At 47.3% G+C, this 16,143-nt stretch overlaps 1 long non-coding RNA gene and 1 pseudogene across 6 annotated transcripts in view; both read right to left on the bottom strand.

Moving 5' to 3' along the window:
• Nucleotides 1-11: 11 nt before the first annotated feature.
• The window catches only part of LOC121843873, a 68,195-nt pseudogene continuing 52,063 nt past the window's right edge, over nt 12-16,143 (bottom strand).
• LOC121843872 overlaps nt 16,014-16,143 on the bottom strand; it is a 1,636-nt gene continuing 1,506 nt past the window's right edge. For all 6 annotated transcript variants that reach the window (XR_006081774.1, XR_006081769.1, XR_006081772.1 and 3 more), the window contains one exon: nt 16,014-16,098. This is a non-coding gene — a long non-coding RNA (uncharacterized LOC121843872). The remainder of the gene's footprint in view (nt 16,099-16,143) is intronic.

The raw sequence follows: 16,143 nt of genomic DNA, 5'->3' as shown, positions 1-16,143 counted from the left end.
AGTACCTGTGCATCCAGCTCCATAATATGAGCCACTTTATTCCACCCCGAAGCCAACGAAGCGCCTGTCGTACTCTGGACTGTCCGTCTCACCATCACGTAGGGTTCAAAGTCCGCTTCCCACTGGACTCTGTACGGCGTGGTGGCAGTCCTCCACTTAGCAAAGTTAGTGGGAGCATGACCCTTCGTCCAGACATGGTATCTAGCAGGGAGAACAGGAAGTAGGATTCAACATTCAATACTTTATAGCCAAGGAGGGAGAGGAGGGATTGTGGGGCGGCAGGGTAGCCTAGTGGTTAGAGTGTAGAGGCGGCGGGGTAGCCTAGTGGTTAGAGTGTAGAGGCGGCAGGGTAGCCTAGTGGTTAGAGTGTAGAGGCGGCGGGGTAGCCTAGTGGTTAGAGTGTAGAGGCAGCAGGGTAGCCTAGTGGTTAGAGTGTAGAGCGGCAGGGTAGCCTAGTGGTTAGAGTGTAGAGGCGGCAGGGTAGCCTAGTGGTTAGAGTGTAGAGGTGGCAGGGTAGCCTAGTGGTTAGAGTGTAGAGGGCAGGTAAACTAGTGGTTAGAGTGTAGAGGGGGCAGGTAAACTAGTGGTTAGAGTGTAGAGGGGGCAGGTAAACTAGTGGTTAGAGTGTAGAGGGGCAGGTAAACTAGTGGTTAGAGTGTAGAGGCGGCAGGGTAGCCTCGTGGTTAGAGTGTAGAGGGGCATGTAAACTAGTGGTTAGAGTGTAGAGGCGGCAGGGTAGCCTCGTGGTTAGAATGTAGAGGTGGCAGGGTAGCCTAGTGGTTAGAGAGTAGAGGGGGGGCAGGTAACCTAGTGGTTAGAGTGTAGAGGTGGCAGGGTAGCCTAGTGGTTAGAGTGTAGAGGGGCAGGTAAACTAGTGGTTAGAGTGTAGAGGCGGCAGGGTAGCCTAGTGGTTAGAGCGTAGGGGGGCAGGTAAACTAGTGGTTAGAGTGTAGAGGCGGCAGGGTAGCCTAGTGGTTAGAGTGTAACCCATCTGAGGCGGGGTAGCTGAGTGGTTGAACCCATCTGAGGGTCTTCTAGGCAGGTAACCTAGTGGTTAGAGTGTAGAACCCATGGCAGGGTGGCCTAGTGGTTAGAGTGTAGAGGGGGCAGGTAGCTGAAGAGTGATTGAACCCAACTATCTGGGAGTCCTTCTAGCTGAGTAGTGATTGAACCCATCTGGGAGTCTTCTAGCTGAGTAGTGATTGAACCCATCTGGGAGTCTTCTAGCTGAGTAGTGATTGAACCCATCTGGGAGTCTTCTAGCTGAGTAGTGATTGAACCCAACTATCTGGTAGTCTTCTAGCTGAGTAGTGATTGAACCCATCTGGGAGTCTTCTAGCTGAGGAGTGATTGAACCCATCTGGGTGTCTTCTAGCTGAGTAGTGATTGAACCCATCTGGGAGTCTGCCGCCTCTACACTGAGTTGTGATTGAACCCAACTATCTGGGCTCTGTGGCTCAATCTGTCATGTTAATGATCAAAAACGATCTCTGTGTTGAAGGACAAACACCTACGCTGCTGCTTGTATTTAGACACCAGGAGGCAGTCTTTATTCATTTAACTAGGCATCCCTTTATCCCTTAGAGCCAGAGTAAGATTGATGTTGTACCTTAAATGATCGTTTCAGTCGTTGGCAGGCGAATGGTACAGTAACATCTGTGCTGCTGCTAACTAATGAGAATGTGTCCCATCCCTTTAAGTTCAGAACACTGGCCCAGTGTCCCATCCCTTTAAGTTCAGAACACTGGCCCAGTGGGCCATCCCTTTAAGTTCAGAACACTGGCCCAGTGGGCCATCCCTTTAAGTTCAGATCACTGGCCCAGTGGGCCATCCCTTTAAGTTCAGAACACTGGCCCAGTGGGCCATCCCTTTAAGTTCAGAACACTGGCCCAGTGTCCCATCCCTTTAAGTTCAGAACACTGGCCCAGTGTCCCATCCCTTTAAGTTCAGATCACTGGCCCAGTGGGCCATCCCTTTAAGTTCAGAACACTGGCATTACCCAGTGGGCCATCCCTTTAAGTTCAGAACACTGGCCCAGTGGGCCATCCCTTTAAGTTCAGAACACTGGCCCAGTGTCCCATCCCTTTAAGTTCAGATCACTGGCCCAGTGGGCCATCCCTTTAAGTTCAGAACACTGGCCCAGTGGGCCATCCCTTTAAGTTCAGAACACTGGCCCAGTGTCCCATCCCTTTAAGTTCAGAACACTGGCCCAGTGTCCCATCCCTTTAAGTTCAGATCACTGGCCCAGTGTCCCATCCCTTTAAGTTCAGAACACTGGCCCAGTGGGCCATCCCTTTAAGTTCAGAACACTGGCCCAGTGGGCCATCCCTTTAAGTTCAGAACACTGGCCCAGTGGGCCATCCCTTTAAGTTCAGAACACTGGCCCAGTGTCCCATCCCTTTAAGTTCAGAACACTGGCCCAGTGTCCCATCCCTTTAAGTTCAGAACACTGGCCCAGTGGGCCATCCCTTTAAGTTCAGAACACTGGCCCAGTGGGCCATCCCTTTAAGTTCAGATCACTGGCCCAGTGTCCCATCCCTTTAAGTTCAGATCACTGGCCCAGTGGGCCATCCCTTTAAGTTCAGATCACTGGCCCAGTGTCCCATCCCTTTAAGTTCAGATCACTGGCCCAGTGGGCCATCCCTTTAAGTTCAGAACACTGGCCCAGTGGGCCATCCCTTTAAGTTCAGAACACTGGCCCAGTGTCCCATCCCTTTAAGTTCAGAACACTGGCCCAGTGGGCCATCCCTTTAAGTTCAGAACACTGGCCCAGTGGGCCATCCCTTTAAGTTCAGAACACTGGCCCAGTGTCCCATCCCTTTAAGTTCAGAACACTGGCCCAGTGTCCCATCCCTTTAAGTTCAGAACACTGGCCCAGTGTCCAGTTGGGACAGCAGCTACATGTGGTTTTACCTGAAGGTGAATAGAGTCCCCATGTCCAGTTGGGACAGCAGCTACATGTGGTTTTACCTGAAGGTGAATAGAGTCCCCATGTCCAGTTGGGACAGCAGCTACATGTGGTTTTACCTGAAGGTGAATAGAGTCCCCATGTCCAGTTGGGACAGCAGCTCGGCCTTGGACTTGGGGTAAGACAGACGGTAACGGAGCGTCTCGAAGGCCGGCACCACCAACGCTTTCTTGCTGTTAGCCATGTCCAGCTGTACCACTGACTTCCTGCAGGGACGTTACAGGGACGTTACAGAGACGTTGCAGGGACGTTACAGAGACGTTGCAGAGACGTTACAGGGAGGTTACAGACAGAGACGCTCAGGGTTAGAAAGTCACTCTCCACACACCCCTCTGAGATCTAGAAGTTTCCCCAGCAATGTGACCCCAGAGTTAGAAGAGAATATTATTATGCTACAGTCTCCTCTACGGCTGAGTCGTTCTCCCTCACCTGAGGTACTCGTAGAGGCCGTACATTACAGTATCCTCTACGTCTGTGACGGTCTCCCACACCTGAGGTACTCGTAGAGGACATTATACATTACAGTATCCTCTACGTCTGTGACGGTCTCCCTCACCTGAGGTACTCGTAGAGGGACGTACATTACAGTCTCCTCTACGTCTGTGACGTTCTCCCTCACCTGAGGTACTCGTAGAGGACATTATACATTACAGTATCCTCTACGTCTGTGACGGTCTCCCTCACCTGAGGTACTCGTAGAGGACGTTATACATTACAGTATCCTCTACGTCTGTGACGTTCTCCCTCACCTGAGGTACTCGTAGAGGACATTATACATTACAGTATCCTCTACGTCTGTGACGGTCTCCCTCACCTGAGGTACTCGTAGAGGACATTATACATTACAGTATCCTCTACGTCTGTGACGTTCTCCCTCACCTGAGGTACTCGTAGAGGACATTATACATTACAGTATCCTCTACGTCTGTGACGTTCTCCCTCACCTGAGGTACTCGTAGAGGACATTATACATTACAGTATCTCTACAGCTGAGTCGTTCTCCCTCACCTGAGGTACTCGTAGAGGACATTATACATTACAGTATCTCTACAGCTGAGTCGTTCTCCCTCACCTGAGGTACTCGTAGAGGACATTATACATTACAGTATCTCTACAGCTGAGTCGTTCTCCCTCACCTGAGGTACTCGTAGAGGGCATTATACATTACAGTATCTCTACAGCTGAGTCGTTCTCCCTCACCTGAGGTACTCGTAGAGGCCGTACATTACAGTATCTCTACAGCTGTGACGTTCTCCCTCACCTGAGGTACTCGTAGAGGCCGTACATGGGCAGGAAGTCAATATCTGACAGGAACATGTAGGGCGTGTTGACCTGCCGCATGGCTACGTTCCTGAGCAGGTTGACCGGATAGAACTGACCCTCCTTGTAGACGATGTGGTAGCCCACGTTCCCCCTGGACATCAGGACCTCTGACCCCTGGGTGTAGCGCAGGAACTGTTGAGCCTCAGCGTCAGAGAGATACAGGGCCAGGCTGATAGGACCTTCCCAGTGTTTACAGATAGCCTCTAACATCTGGAGTCTGGAGAGGAGAGAGAGAGGAGAGAGAGACCACCGTTAGAGGAGGAGGAAGAGACAGAGGAGATGGCGATAGAGAAAGGGAGAGAGGAGATGGAGATAGATAGGGGAGAGAGAGAGGAGATAGTGAGAGGGGGAGAGAGAGAGGAGATAGGGAGTGAGAGGCGGAGAGAGAGAGAGAGAGAGAGAGAGAGAGAGAGAGAGGGGAGTGAGAGAGGGGGAGTGAGAGGGGGAGTGAGAGGGGATGAGAGGAGATGGAGATAGAGAGAGGGGGGAGTGAGAGGGGAAGAGAGAGAGAGTGTCCAGGCCAGGTTAGAACAGCTGACAATAGTAACCTAAATAACCTTGGTGCTGTCGGTTCCTTCCTGGCTAAGAGGAGATAGGGGGGAGAAAGAGAGAGAAAGAGAGGAGAGAGAGAGAGAGAGAGAGAGGTAGAGGATAGAGAAGAGAGAAAGAGAGGAGAGGAGAGGAGAGAGAGAGGAGATATATCAATATAATATATCAGACCTATAGTATTGAATTATTCAGTACAGAGATATTTAATGTCCGGTATTCAACATATAGATCTTAATCTCTGTAGCTGTGATCTCAATCTGTGTTCATCCAACCGCCATATCGTCCAATCATCCAATCCCCTTCACACTGATCCACTGTTATTGGCTAGGTTTTACAGATGAACTGAGGTGCCAATAGGCAGAGGTGCAGCTGACATTTACCAATGTTAAATCAATGAAACCTCTGCTGTGGTTTCCACCTGTCCACTGACATTACAGAAACCCTGAACAACTTCACTCATTACAATGGAGAGGTGTTCTGAAAGAGATGTGGAGGCTGTGAGAGACTACTGTATTAATGTGTGTGTGTGTGATGATGCCACTGATCTTTACCTAACCCTCTCTCCTGTGTTCCTCTGGGACTGGGCCACAACAGCATGCAAAGGATCTAGAATGGGTCCATATGGACCTCAGTGTTCCCTGTGTTCTAGAATGGGTCTATATGGACCTCAGTGTTCCCTGTGTTCTAGAATGGGTCTATATGGACCTGTGTTCCCTGTGTTCTAGAATGGGTCTATATGGGCATCAGTGTTCCCTGTGTTCTAGAATGGGTCCATATGGACCTGTGTTCCCTGTGTTCTAGAATGGGTCCATATGGACCTCAGTGTTCCCTATGTTCTAGAATGGGTTCATATGGACCTCAGTGTTCCCTGTGTTCTAGAATGGGTCTATATGGACCTCAATGTTCCCTGTGTTCTAGAATGGGTCTATATGGACCTCAGTGTTCCCTGTGTTCTAGAATGGGTCTATATGGGCATCAGTGTTCCCTGTGTTCTAGAATGGGTCTATAAGGGGATCCGTGTTCCCTGTGTTCTAGAATGGGTCTATATGGGCATCAGTGTTCCCTGTGTTCTAGAATGGGTCTATATGGGCATCAGTGTTCCCTGTGTTCTAGAATGGGTCTATATGGGCCTCAGTGTTCCCTGTGTTCTAGAATGGGTCTATATGGGCCTCAGTGTTCCCTGTGTTCTAGAATGGGTCTATATGGGCATCAGTGTTCCCTGTGTTCTAGAATGGGTCTATATGGGCCTCAGTGTTCCCTGTGTTCTAGAATGGGTCTATATGGGCCTCAGTGTTCCATGTGTTCTAGGAAGTCAATAGGATGGATGACTGGAGGCTAATATTAATATCTTTCCCTATCAGTAGGCTTCAGCTCACAGAGCTAACTGACAGGGCTACAGGGTAAAGACTCCCATGTGATCCTCAGCTAACTGACAGGGCTACAGGGTAAAGACTCCCATGTGGTCTTCAGCTCACAGAGCTAACTGACAGGGCTACAGGGTAAACATGCCTCCTGTGAGTCCTAAAAGCCCAGACACAGAGCTAACTGACAGGGCTACAGGGTAAACATGCCTCCTGTGAGTCCTAAAAGCCCAGACACAGAGCTAACTGACAGGGCTACAGGGTAAACATGCCTCCTGTGAGTCCTAAAAGCCCAGACACAGAGCTAACTGACAGGGCTACAGGGTAAACATGCCTCCTGTGAGTCCTAAAAGCCCAGACACAGAGCTAACTGACAGGGCTACAGGGTAAACATGCCTCCTGTGAGTCCTAAAAGCCCAGACACAGAGCTAACTGACAGGGCTACAGGGTAAACATGCCTCCTGTGAGTCCTAAAAGCCCAGACACAGAGCTAACTGACAGGGCTACAGGGTAAACATGCCTCCTGTGAGTCCTAAAAGCCCAGACACAGAGCTAACTGACAGGGCTACAGGGTAAACATGCCTGCTGTGAGTCCTAAAAGCCCAGACACAGAGCTAACTGAAGAACACAGTCAACCCTCCTTAAAGTGTTCTTAAACATTGTCCAATGGGGAGAAGTCCCAACCCCTTGCTTGACTTAATTGAATTTACTCTGTGATGTGTTCCAACTCAAACATGCTGCTATAATAACCTTCAGTCACTCAAACTAGAGAGAGAGAGAGAGAGAGAGAGAGGAGAGAAGAGAGAGAGGGAGAGAGAGGGAGAGAGAGAGAGACAGACAGAGACAGGAGAGAGAGAGAGGAGACAGAGAGAGAGAGATGGGGAAGATAGAAGAGAGAGAAAGAGAGAGAGAGCTAGACAGAGAGAGAGAGAGAGAGAGAGAGACAGAGACAGAGAGAGAGAGAGAGAGAGACAGAGAGAGAGAGAGAGAGAGAGAGAGAGACAGAGAGAGAGATGGGGAAGAGAGACAGAGAGAGAGATGGGGAAGAGAGAGAAGAGAGAGAAAGAGAGAGAGAGAGAGACAGAGAGACAGAGAGACAGAGACAGAGAGACAGAGAGAGAGAGAGAGAGACAGAGAGACAGAGAGAGAGAGAGAGAGAGAGTATCCAGGCCAGCTTAGAACAGCTGACAATACTAAACTAAATAACCTTGGTGCTGTCAATTCCTTCCATTCTCCCCAAATTGGATATTCACATACTCCATATTCATTTCATTGTAAACTTAGGTCATGTCCCAAATGGCACCATATCCCCTATATACTGTAGTGCACTACTTTAGACCAGGACCCATACTGTAGTGCGCTACTTTAGACCAGGGCCCATACTGTAGTGCGCTACTTTAGACAAGGGCCCATAGTGTAGTGCACTACTTTAGACCAGGGCCCATACTGTAGGAATAGGGTGCCATTTGTTTCCAATGACTTCACTCAGTGCTCAGTAATGAGAGGACTGTAGAGGAAAACTAGACAGATGAATTAGCAGAGAAATGGACGAGTGAAGAGTTCTGTGGTAAAACTCTGGGTTTCTACTTCTGTTCCTTGCTGAGAGGACTGATCTTTATTAAATCTGCCTGGCAACAGTAGATGAGTTAACATCCTCTGTAATGTAATGATCTTTATTAAATCTGCCTGGCAACAGTAGAGGAGTTAACATCCTCTATAATCTTTATCAAATCTGCCTGGCAACAGTAGAGGAGTTAACATCCTCTATAATGTAATGATCTTTATTAAATCTGCCTGGCAACAGTAGAGGAGTTAACATCCTCTATAATGTAATGATCTTTATTAAATCTGCCTGGCAACAGTAGAGGAGTTAACATCCTCTATAATCTTTATCAAATCTGCCTGGCAACAGTAGAGGAGTTAACATCCTCTATAATGTAATGATCTTTATTAAATCTGCCTGGCAACAGTAGAGGAGTTAACATCCTCTATAATCTTTATTAAATCTGCCTGGCAACAGTAGAGGAGTTAACATCCTCTATAATTTTTATTCAATCTGCCTGGCAACAGTAGAGGAGTTAACATCCTCTATAATGTAATGATCTTTATTAAATCTGCCTGGCAACAGTAGAGGAGTTAACCACCTCTATAATATTTATTAAATCTGCCTGGCAACAGTAGAGGAGTTAACCACCTCTATAATCTTTATTAAATCTGCCTGGCAACAGTAGAGGAGTTAACCACCTCTATAATATTTATTAAATCTGCCTGGCAACAGTAGAGGAGTTAACATCCTCTATAATGTAATGATCTTTATTAAATCTGCCTGGCAACAGTAGAGGAGTTAACATCCTCTATAATGTAATGATCTTTATTAAATCTGCCTGGCAACAGTAGAGGAGTTAACCACCTCTATAATCTTTATTAAATCTGCCTGGCAACAGTAGAGGAGTTAACCACCTCTATAATCTTTATTAAATCTGCCTGACAACAGTAGAGGAGTTAACCACCTCTATAATCTTTATTAAATCTGCCTGGCAACAGTAGAGGAGTTAACCACCTCTATAATCTTTATTAAATCTGCCTGGCAACAGTAGAGGAGTTAAATTCCCCTAAGCTGGTTTCATCAGGATATTCTGATTGGTATCTTCTGCATGTTTCTCTGTAGGCTCCGATGTCTCACAGCTTGTATCCCAAAATGGGACCCTATTCCCTAGACAGGGCACTACTTTAGACCAGGACCCATAATACCCTATTCCCTAGATAGTGCACTACTTTAGACCAGGACCCATAGCACCCTATTCCCTAGATAGTGCACTACTTTAGACCAGGACCCAGAGGGCTCTATTCCCTAGATAGTGCACTACTTTAGACCAGGACCCAGAGGACTCTATTCCCTAGATAGTGCGCTACTTTAGACCAGGGCCCATAGTACCCTATTCCCTAGATAGTGCGCTACTTTAGACCAGGGCCCATAGTACCCTATTCCCTAGATAGTGCGCTACTTTAGACCAGGACCCAGAGGGCTCTATAGGGAATAGGGTTCTATTTGAGATGCAGAAACACTGTTGTGTTTGGACCGGAAACTAAGCTGCCTCAAGTGTACAATTATATTTCCTATAAAACCCTGAAGATTATAAAGCTAACTTTAGTTGTTGACACATGTTGTGTTTGGAAAGGAGCCTGAAGTGTACAATGATCGTTCCTTCATAAAAAATCCCCAAATTCATAGCAGAATCATTTTGTATATGCTGTTTCATAGTTCAGTCAACAACCCACGGGGGGGTTATGATGCTGTTTCATAGGTCAGTCAACAACCCACGGGGGGGTTATGATGCTGTTTCATAGGTCAGTCAACAACCCACGGGGGGGTTATGATGCTGTTTCATAGTTCAGTCAACAACCCACGGGGGGGTTATGATGCTGTTTCATAGGTCAGTCAACAACCCACGGGGGGGTTATGATGCTGTTTCATAGGTCAGTCAACAACCCACGGGGGGGTTATGATGCTGTTTCATAGGTCAGTCAACAACCCACGGGGGGTTATGATGCTGTAATAAATCTATTCATACAGGACTAATATTACGAGAGAAGTGATGGCTGTAATGGAGTTGATAATGCAGTGATGGCTGTAATGGAGTTTATAATGCAGTGATGGCTGTAATGGAGTTGAGTTTATAATGCAGTGATGGCTGTAATGGAGTTTATAATGCAGTGATGGCTGTAATGGAGTTTATAGTGCAGTGATGGCTGTAATGGAGATGAGTTTATAATGCAGTGATGGCTGTAATGGAGTTTATAATGCGAGTGATGGCTGTAATGGAGTTTATAGTGCAGTGATGGCTGTAATGGAGTTTATAGTGCAGTGATGGCTGTAATGGAGATGAGTTTATAATGCAGTGATAGCTGTAATGGAGATGAGTTTATAATGCAGTGATGGCTGTAATGGAGATGAGTTTATAATGCAGTGATGGCTGTAATGGAGATGAGTTTATAGTGCAGTGATGGCTGTAATGGAGATGAGTTTATAGTGCAGTGATGGCTGTAATGGAGATGAGTTTATAGTGCAGTGATGGCTGTAATGGAGATGAGTTTATAATGCAGTGATGGCTGTAATGGAGTTTATAATGCAGTGATGGCTGTAATGGAGTTTATAATGCAGTGATGGCTGTAATGGAGATGAGTTTATAGTGCAGTGATGGCTGTAATGGAGATGAGTTTATAATGCAGTGATGGCTGTAATGGAGATGAGTTTATAATGCAGTGATGGCTGTAATGGAGATGAGTTTATAATGCAGTGATGGCTGTAATGGAGTTTATAATGCAGTGATGGCTGTAATGGAGTTTATAATGCAGTGATGGCTGTAATGGAGATTATAATGCAGTGATGGCTGTAATGGAGATGAGTTTATAATGCAGTGATGGCTGTAATGGAGTTTATAATGCAGTGATGGCTGTAATGGAGTTTATAGTGCAGTGATGGCTGTAATGGAGATGAGTTTATAATGCAGTGATGGCTGTAATGGAGATGAGTTTATAATGCAGTGATGGCTGTAATGGAGATGAGTTTATAATGCAGTGATGGCTGTAATGGAGTTTCAATGGAAAGTGACATCACTCCATATGATGTCACTGCTGTGGTTAAATCAGTCTCTATCAGAGTATGATGTCACTGATGTGGTTAAATCAGTCTCTATCAGAGTATGATGTCATTGTTGTTGTTGTAAACATCAGTCTATATCAGAGTATGATGAGAGTCCTGTACTTCCATGAGGGTCAGAGGTTACAGCTCTAGCAGTTTCAAACAACAGCCTTTGATTCTGTTTTAGAAGATCTATGTTTTGTTTACAGAAATACTGCCTGAACAAACATCTCTCTCTCTCCCTCTCTCTCCCTCTCCCTCTTCCTTCCTCCCTCCCCTTCCCCTCCCTCCTTCTCCCTCCCTCCCTCCCTCGTAAAACCAGCTGTGGACGTGTCCCTTGTCGTAATGGTCCGGAGTCATGTTTAATTCAAAGTGATACAGAGACTTGTCCTACTGTTGTCTTCTGTCTCCTACTGTCCCCAGAGCTACAGACACATGACTGACTGGACCTGTCCACGGAGAGCTGTGTGTAAGGTCTGTCTTCCTACCTGTCCGTGGAGAGCTGTGTGTAAGGTCTGTCTTCCTACCTGTCAATTGAGAGCTGTGTAAGGTCTGTCTTCCTACCTGTCCGTGGAGAGCTGTGTGTAAGGTCTGTCTTCTGTCCCCTACTGTCCCCAGAGCTACAGACACATGACTGACTGGACCTGTCCATAGAGAGCTGTGTGTAAGGTCTGTCTTCTGTCCCCTACTGTCCCCAGAGCTACAGACACATGACTGACTGGACCTGTCCATGGAGAGCTGTGTGTAAGGTCTGTCTTCCTACCTGTCCATAGAGAGCTGTGTGTAAGGTCTGTCTTCCTACCTGTCCATAGAGAGCTGTGTGAGGTCTGTCTTCCTACCTGTCCACAGAGAGCTGTGTATAAGGTCTGTCTTCCTACCTGTCCATAGAGAGATGTGTGTAAGGTCTGTCTTCCTACCTGTCAATTGAGAGCTGTGTAAGGTCTGTCTTCCTACCTGTCCGTGGAGAGCTGTGTAAGGTCTGTCTTCCAACCTGTCCATGGAGAGCTGTGTGTAAGGTCTGTCTTCCTACCTGTCCATAGAGAGATGTAAGGTCTGTCTTCCTACCTGTCCACAGAGAGCTGTGTATAAGGTCTGTCTTCCTACCTGTCCATAGAGAGATGTGTAAGGTCTGTCTTCCTACCTGTCCATAGAGAGCTGTGTATAAGGTCTGTCTTCCTACCTGTCCATAGAGAGATGTGTAAGGTCTGTCTTCCTACCTGTCCACAGAGAGCTGTGTATAAGGTCTGTCTTCCTACCTGTCCACAGAGAGCTGTGTGTAAGGTCTGTCTTCCTACCTGTCCATAGAGAGATGTGTAAGGTCTGTCTTCCTACCTGTCCACAGAGAGCTGTGTGTAAGGTCTGTCTTCCTACCTGTCCATAGAGAGATGTGTAAGGTCTGTCTTCCTACCTGTCCATAGAGAGATGTGTAAGGTCTGTCTTCCTACCTGTCCACAGAGAGCTGTGTATAAGGTCTGTCTTCCTACCTGTCCATAGAGAGATGTGTAAGGTCTGTCTTCCTACCTGTCCACAGAGAGCTGTGTGTAAGGTCTGTCTTCCTACCTGTCCATAGAGAGATGTGTAAGGTCTGTCTTCCTACCTGTCCATAGAGAGATGTAAGGTCTGTCTTCCTACCTGTCCATAGAGAGCTGTGTGTAAGGTCTGTCTTCCTACCTGTCCATAGAGAGCTGTGTAAGGTCTGTCTTCCTACCTGTCCATAGAGAGCTGTGTGTAAGGTCTGTCTTCCTACCTGTCCATAGAGAGATGTGTAAGGTCTGTCTTCCTACCTGTCCATAGAGAGCTGTGTGTAAGGTCTGTCTTCCTACCTGTCCATAGAGAGATGTGTAAGGTCTGTCTTCCTACCTGTCCACAGAGAGCTGTGTGTAAGGTCTGTCTTCCTACCTGTCCATAGAGAGCTGTGTGTAAGGTCTGTCTTCCTACCTGTCCATAGAGAGCTGTGTGTAAGGTCTGTCTTCCTACCTGTCCATAGAGAGCTGTGTGTAAGGTCTGTCTTCCTACCTGTCCATAGAGAGATGTGTAAGGTCTGTCTTCCTACCTGTCCACAGAGAGCTGTGTGTAAGGTCTGTCTTCCTACCTGTCCATAGAGAGATGTGTAAGGTCTGTCTTCCTACCTGTCCATGGAGAGCTGTGCCACCAGTGTAACGTCTGTGTGGTCCGTGCTGGGTTCATATTCGTAGTGAAGGAAATAGAGGTGAGTCCTGTGAACCGTGAAACGCTCCCGGCGGAACTCATAACACGGATCATCTTCATCCAGCTCTGACAGAGTCTTCTGGAGCTGGAGACGGAGAAGAGAGGAGAGCAGGGGAGAGGAGAGGAGAGGAGGGGAGCAGGGGAGGGGAGGAGGGGAGCAGGGGAGGGGAGAGAGGAGAGCAGGGGAGAGGAGAGAGAGAGAGGAGGAGAGCAGGGGAGGGGAGAGAGAAGAGAGGAGAGAGGAAGGGGGGGAGAAGAGAAGAGGAGAGAAGAGAGTAAGGGGAGGGAAGAAAGGAGAGCAGAGAGCAGAGGAGAGAGGGGAGAGGTGGGGTGAGGAGAGAGGAAAGGAGGGAAGAGAGAGGAGAGATAAGAGAGGAGGGGGGAGAGAGGGGAGAGGAAGGAGAGAAAGGAGAGGATGGAGAGAGGAGAGCAGGGGAGAGGAGAGGAGAGAGAGGAGGGGTAAGGGGAGAGGAGAGAAGAGAAGAGAGGAAGGGGGAGAGAAGAGAGGAGAGGAGGGGAGGGAGGAAAGGAGGGGAGAGAGGAAAGGAGGGGAGAGAGAGGAGGGAGAGGAGGGGAGGGAGGAAAGGAGGGGAGAGAGAGGAGAGAGGAGGGGAGAGGAGAGGGGAAGGGGGAGAGAAGAGAGGAGAGGAGGGGGAGGGAGGAAAGGGAGGGGAGAGAGAGGAGAGGAGAGGAGGGGAGGGAGGAAAGGAGGGGAGAGAGAGGAGAGAGGAGGGGAGAAGGGGGAGAGAAAATAATAGAGGAGAGTGTAGAGGAGGGGAGAGAGGAGGAGGATAAGAACTGTTCTTTAATAGTGTCAGACTTGTTAATAAGAGACCTCTCTCAGGGACGACAACAACAGTGAGACTAATGGTTGTGATGGTCAGTATTCAGCTTCAGCTGTGTGTCCGACACACTGGGATATAACCTGTGTGTTTGGACACTTAGGAGTCCGTTTCAATACAAACGGACTATATTAGCAAAGAGATGAGGATCAAACACCAACTCTATTACCACTGGGTCTGGAGAGACACAGCAGATAGTTCCCTCTGTCTTCTCATAGTTAATACCACATCTGATCCTTCTGTCTTCTCATTGTTAATACCATTTCTGTCTTCTCATAGTTAATACCACATCTGATCCTTCTGTCTTCTCATAGTTAATACCACATCTGATCCCTCTGTCTTCTCATAGTTAATACCACATCTGTCTTCTCATAGTTAATACCACATCTGTCTTCTCATAGTTAATACCACATCTGTCTTCTCATAGTTAATACCACATCTGTCTTCTCATAGTTAATACCACATCTGTCTTCCAATAGTTAATACCATATCTGATCCTTCTGTCTTCTCATAGTTAATACCACATCTGTCTTCTCTCATAGTTAATACCACATCTGTCTTCTCATAGTTAATACCACATCTGACCCTTCGGTCTTCTCATAATTAATACCATATCTGATCCTTCTGTCTTCTCATAGTTAATACCACATCTGATCCTTCTGTCTTCTCATAGTTAATACCACATATGTCTTCTCATAGTTAGAAAATCTTTGGAGGAAGTTGAAAGTCTGTGTTGCCCAGCAACAGCCCCAAAACATCACTGCTCTAGAGGAGATCTGCATGCAGGAATGGGCCAAAATACCAGCAACAGTGTGTGAAAACCTTGTGGAGACTTACAGAAAACGTTTGACCTCTGTCATTGCCAACAAAGGGTATATAACAAAGTATTGAGATAAACTTTTGTTATTGACCAAATACTTATTTTCCACCATAATTTGCAAATAAATTAATTAAATATCCTACAATGTGATTTTCTGGATATTTTTTTTTCTCTCATTTTGTCTGTCATAGTTGAAGTGTACCTATGATGAAAATTACAGGCCTCTCTCATCTTTTTAAGTGGGAGAACTTGCACAATTGGTGGCTGACTAAATACTTTTTTGCCCCACTGTATACAGTTTTCCCTTCCTATTGTCGTATGTATTTACTGTAGGGTGTTGCCATGGCAATTATTAAACCCTTATGTCTACCCTCCTCAACAGTGATACCACGGTCCCAGAGGTTACCTCAATGTCTACCTCCCTCAACAGTGATACCACGGTCCCAGAGGTTACCTCAATGTCTACCTCCCTCAACAGTGATACCATGGTCCCAGAGGTTACCTCAATGTCTACCTCCCTCAACAGTGATACCACGGTCCCAGAGGTTACCTCAATGTCTACCTCCCTCAACAGTGATACCACGGTCCCAGAGGTTACCGTAACATTGGAATCTGACTGTATGTCTACCTCACTCAACAGTGATACCACGGTCCCAGAGGTTACCTCAATGTCTACCTCACTCAACAGTGATACCACGGTCCCAGAGGTTACCTCAATGTCTACCTCACTCAACAGTGATACCACGGTCCCAGAGGTTACCTCAATGTCTACCTCACTCAACAGTGATACCACGGTCCCAGAGGTTACCTCAATGTCTACCTCACTCAGTGACACCACGGTCCCAGAGGTTACCTCAATGTCTACCTCCCTCAACAGTGATACCACGGTCCCAGAGGTTACCTCAATGTCTACCTCCCTCAACAGTGATACCACGGTCCCAGAGGTTACCTCACATGGAATCTACCTCACTCAACAGTGATACCACGGTCCCAGAGGTTACCTCAATGTCTACCTCACTCAACAGTGATACCACGGTCCCAGAGGTTACCTCAATGTCTACCTCACTCAACAGTGATACCACGGTCCCAGAGGTTACCTCAATGTCTACCTCACTCAACAGTGATACCACGGTCCCAGAGGTTACCTCAATGTCTACCTCACTCAACAGTGATACCACGGTCCCAGAGGTTACCTCAATGTCTACCTCACTCAACAGTGATACCACGGTCCCAGAGGTTACCTCAATGTCTACCTCACTCAACAGTGATACCACGGTCCCAGAGGTTACCTCAATGTCTACCTCACTCAACAGTGATACCACGGTCCCAGAGGTTACCTCAATGTCTACCTCACTCAACAGTGATACCACGGTCCCAGAGGTTACCTAACGTTGGAATCTGCCTGTATGTCTACCTCACTCAACAGTGAT

This window comes from Oncorhynchus tshawytscha, unplaced genomic scaffold, assembly GCF_018296145.1.
Source record: "Oncorhynchus tshawytscha isolate Ot180627B unplaced genomic scaffold, Otsh_v2.0 Un_contig_7549_pilon_pilon, whole genome shotgun sequence".
Classification (NCBI taxonomy): domain Eukaryota; kingdom Metazoa; phylum Chordata; class Actinopteri; order Salmoniformes; family Salmonidae; genus Oncorhynchus; species Oncorhynchus tshawytscha.
The sequence above is the reverse complement of the archived record's forward strand: the minus strand, read 5'-3'. Positions and strand labels throughout refer to the sequence as shown.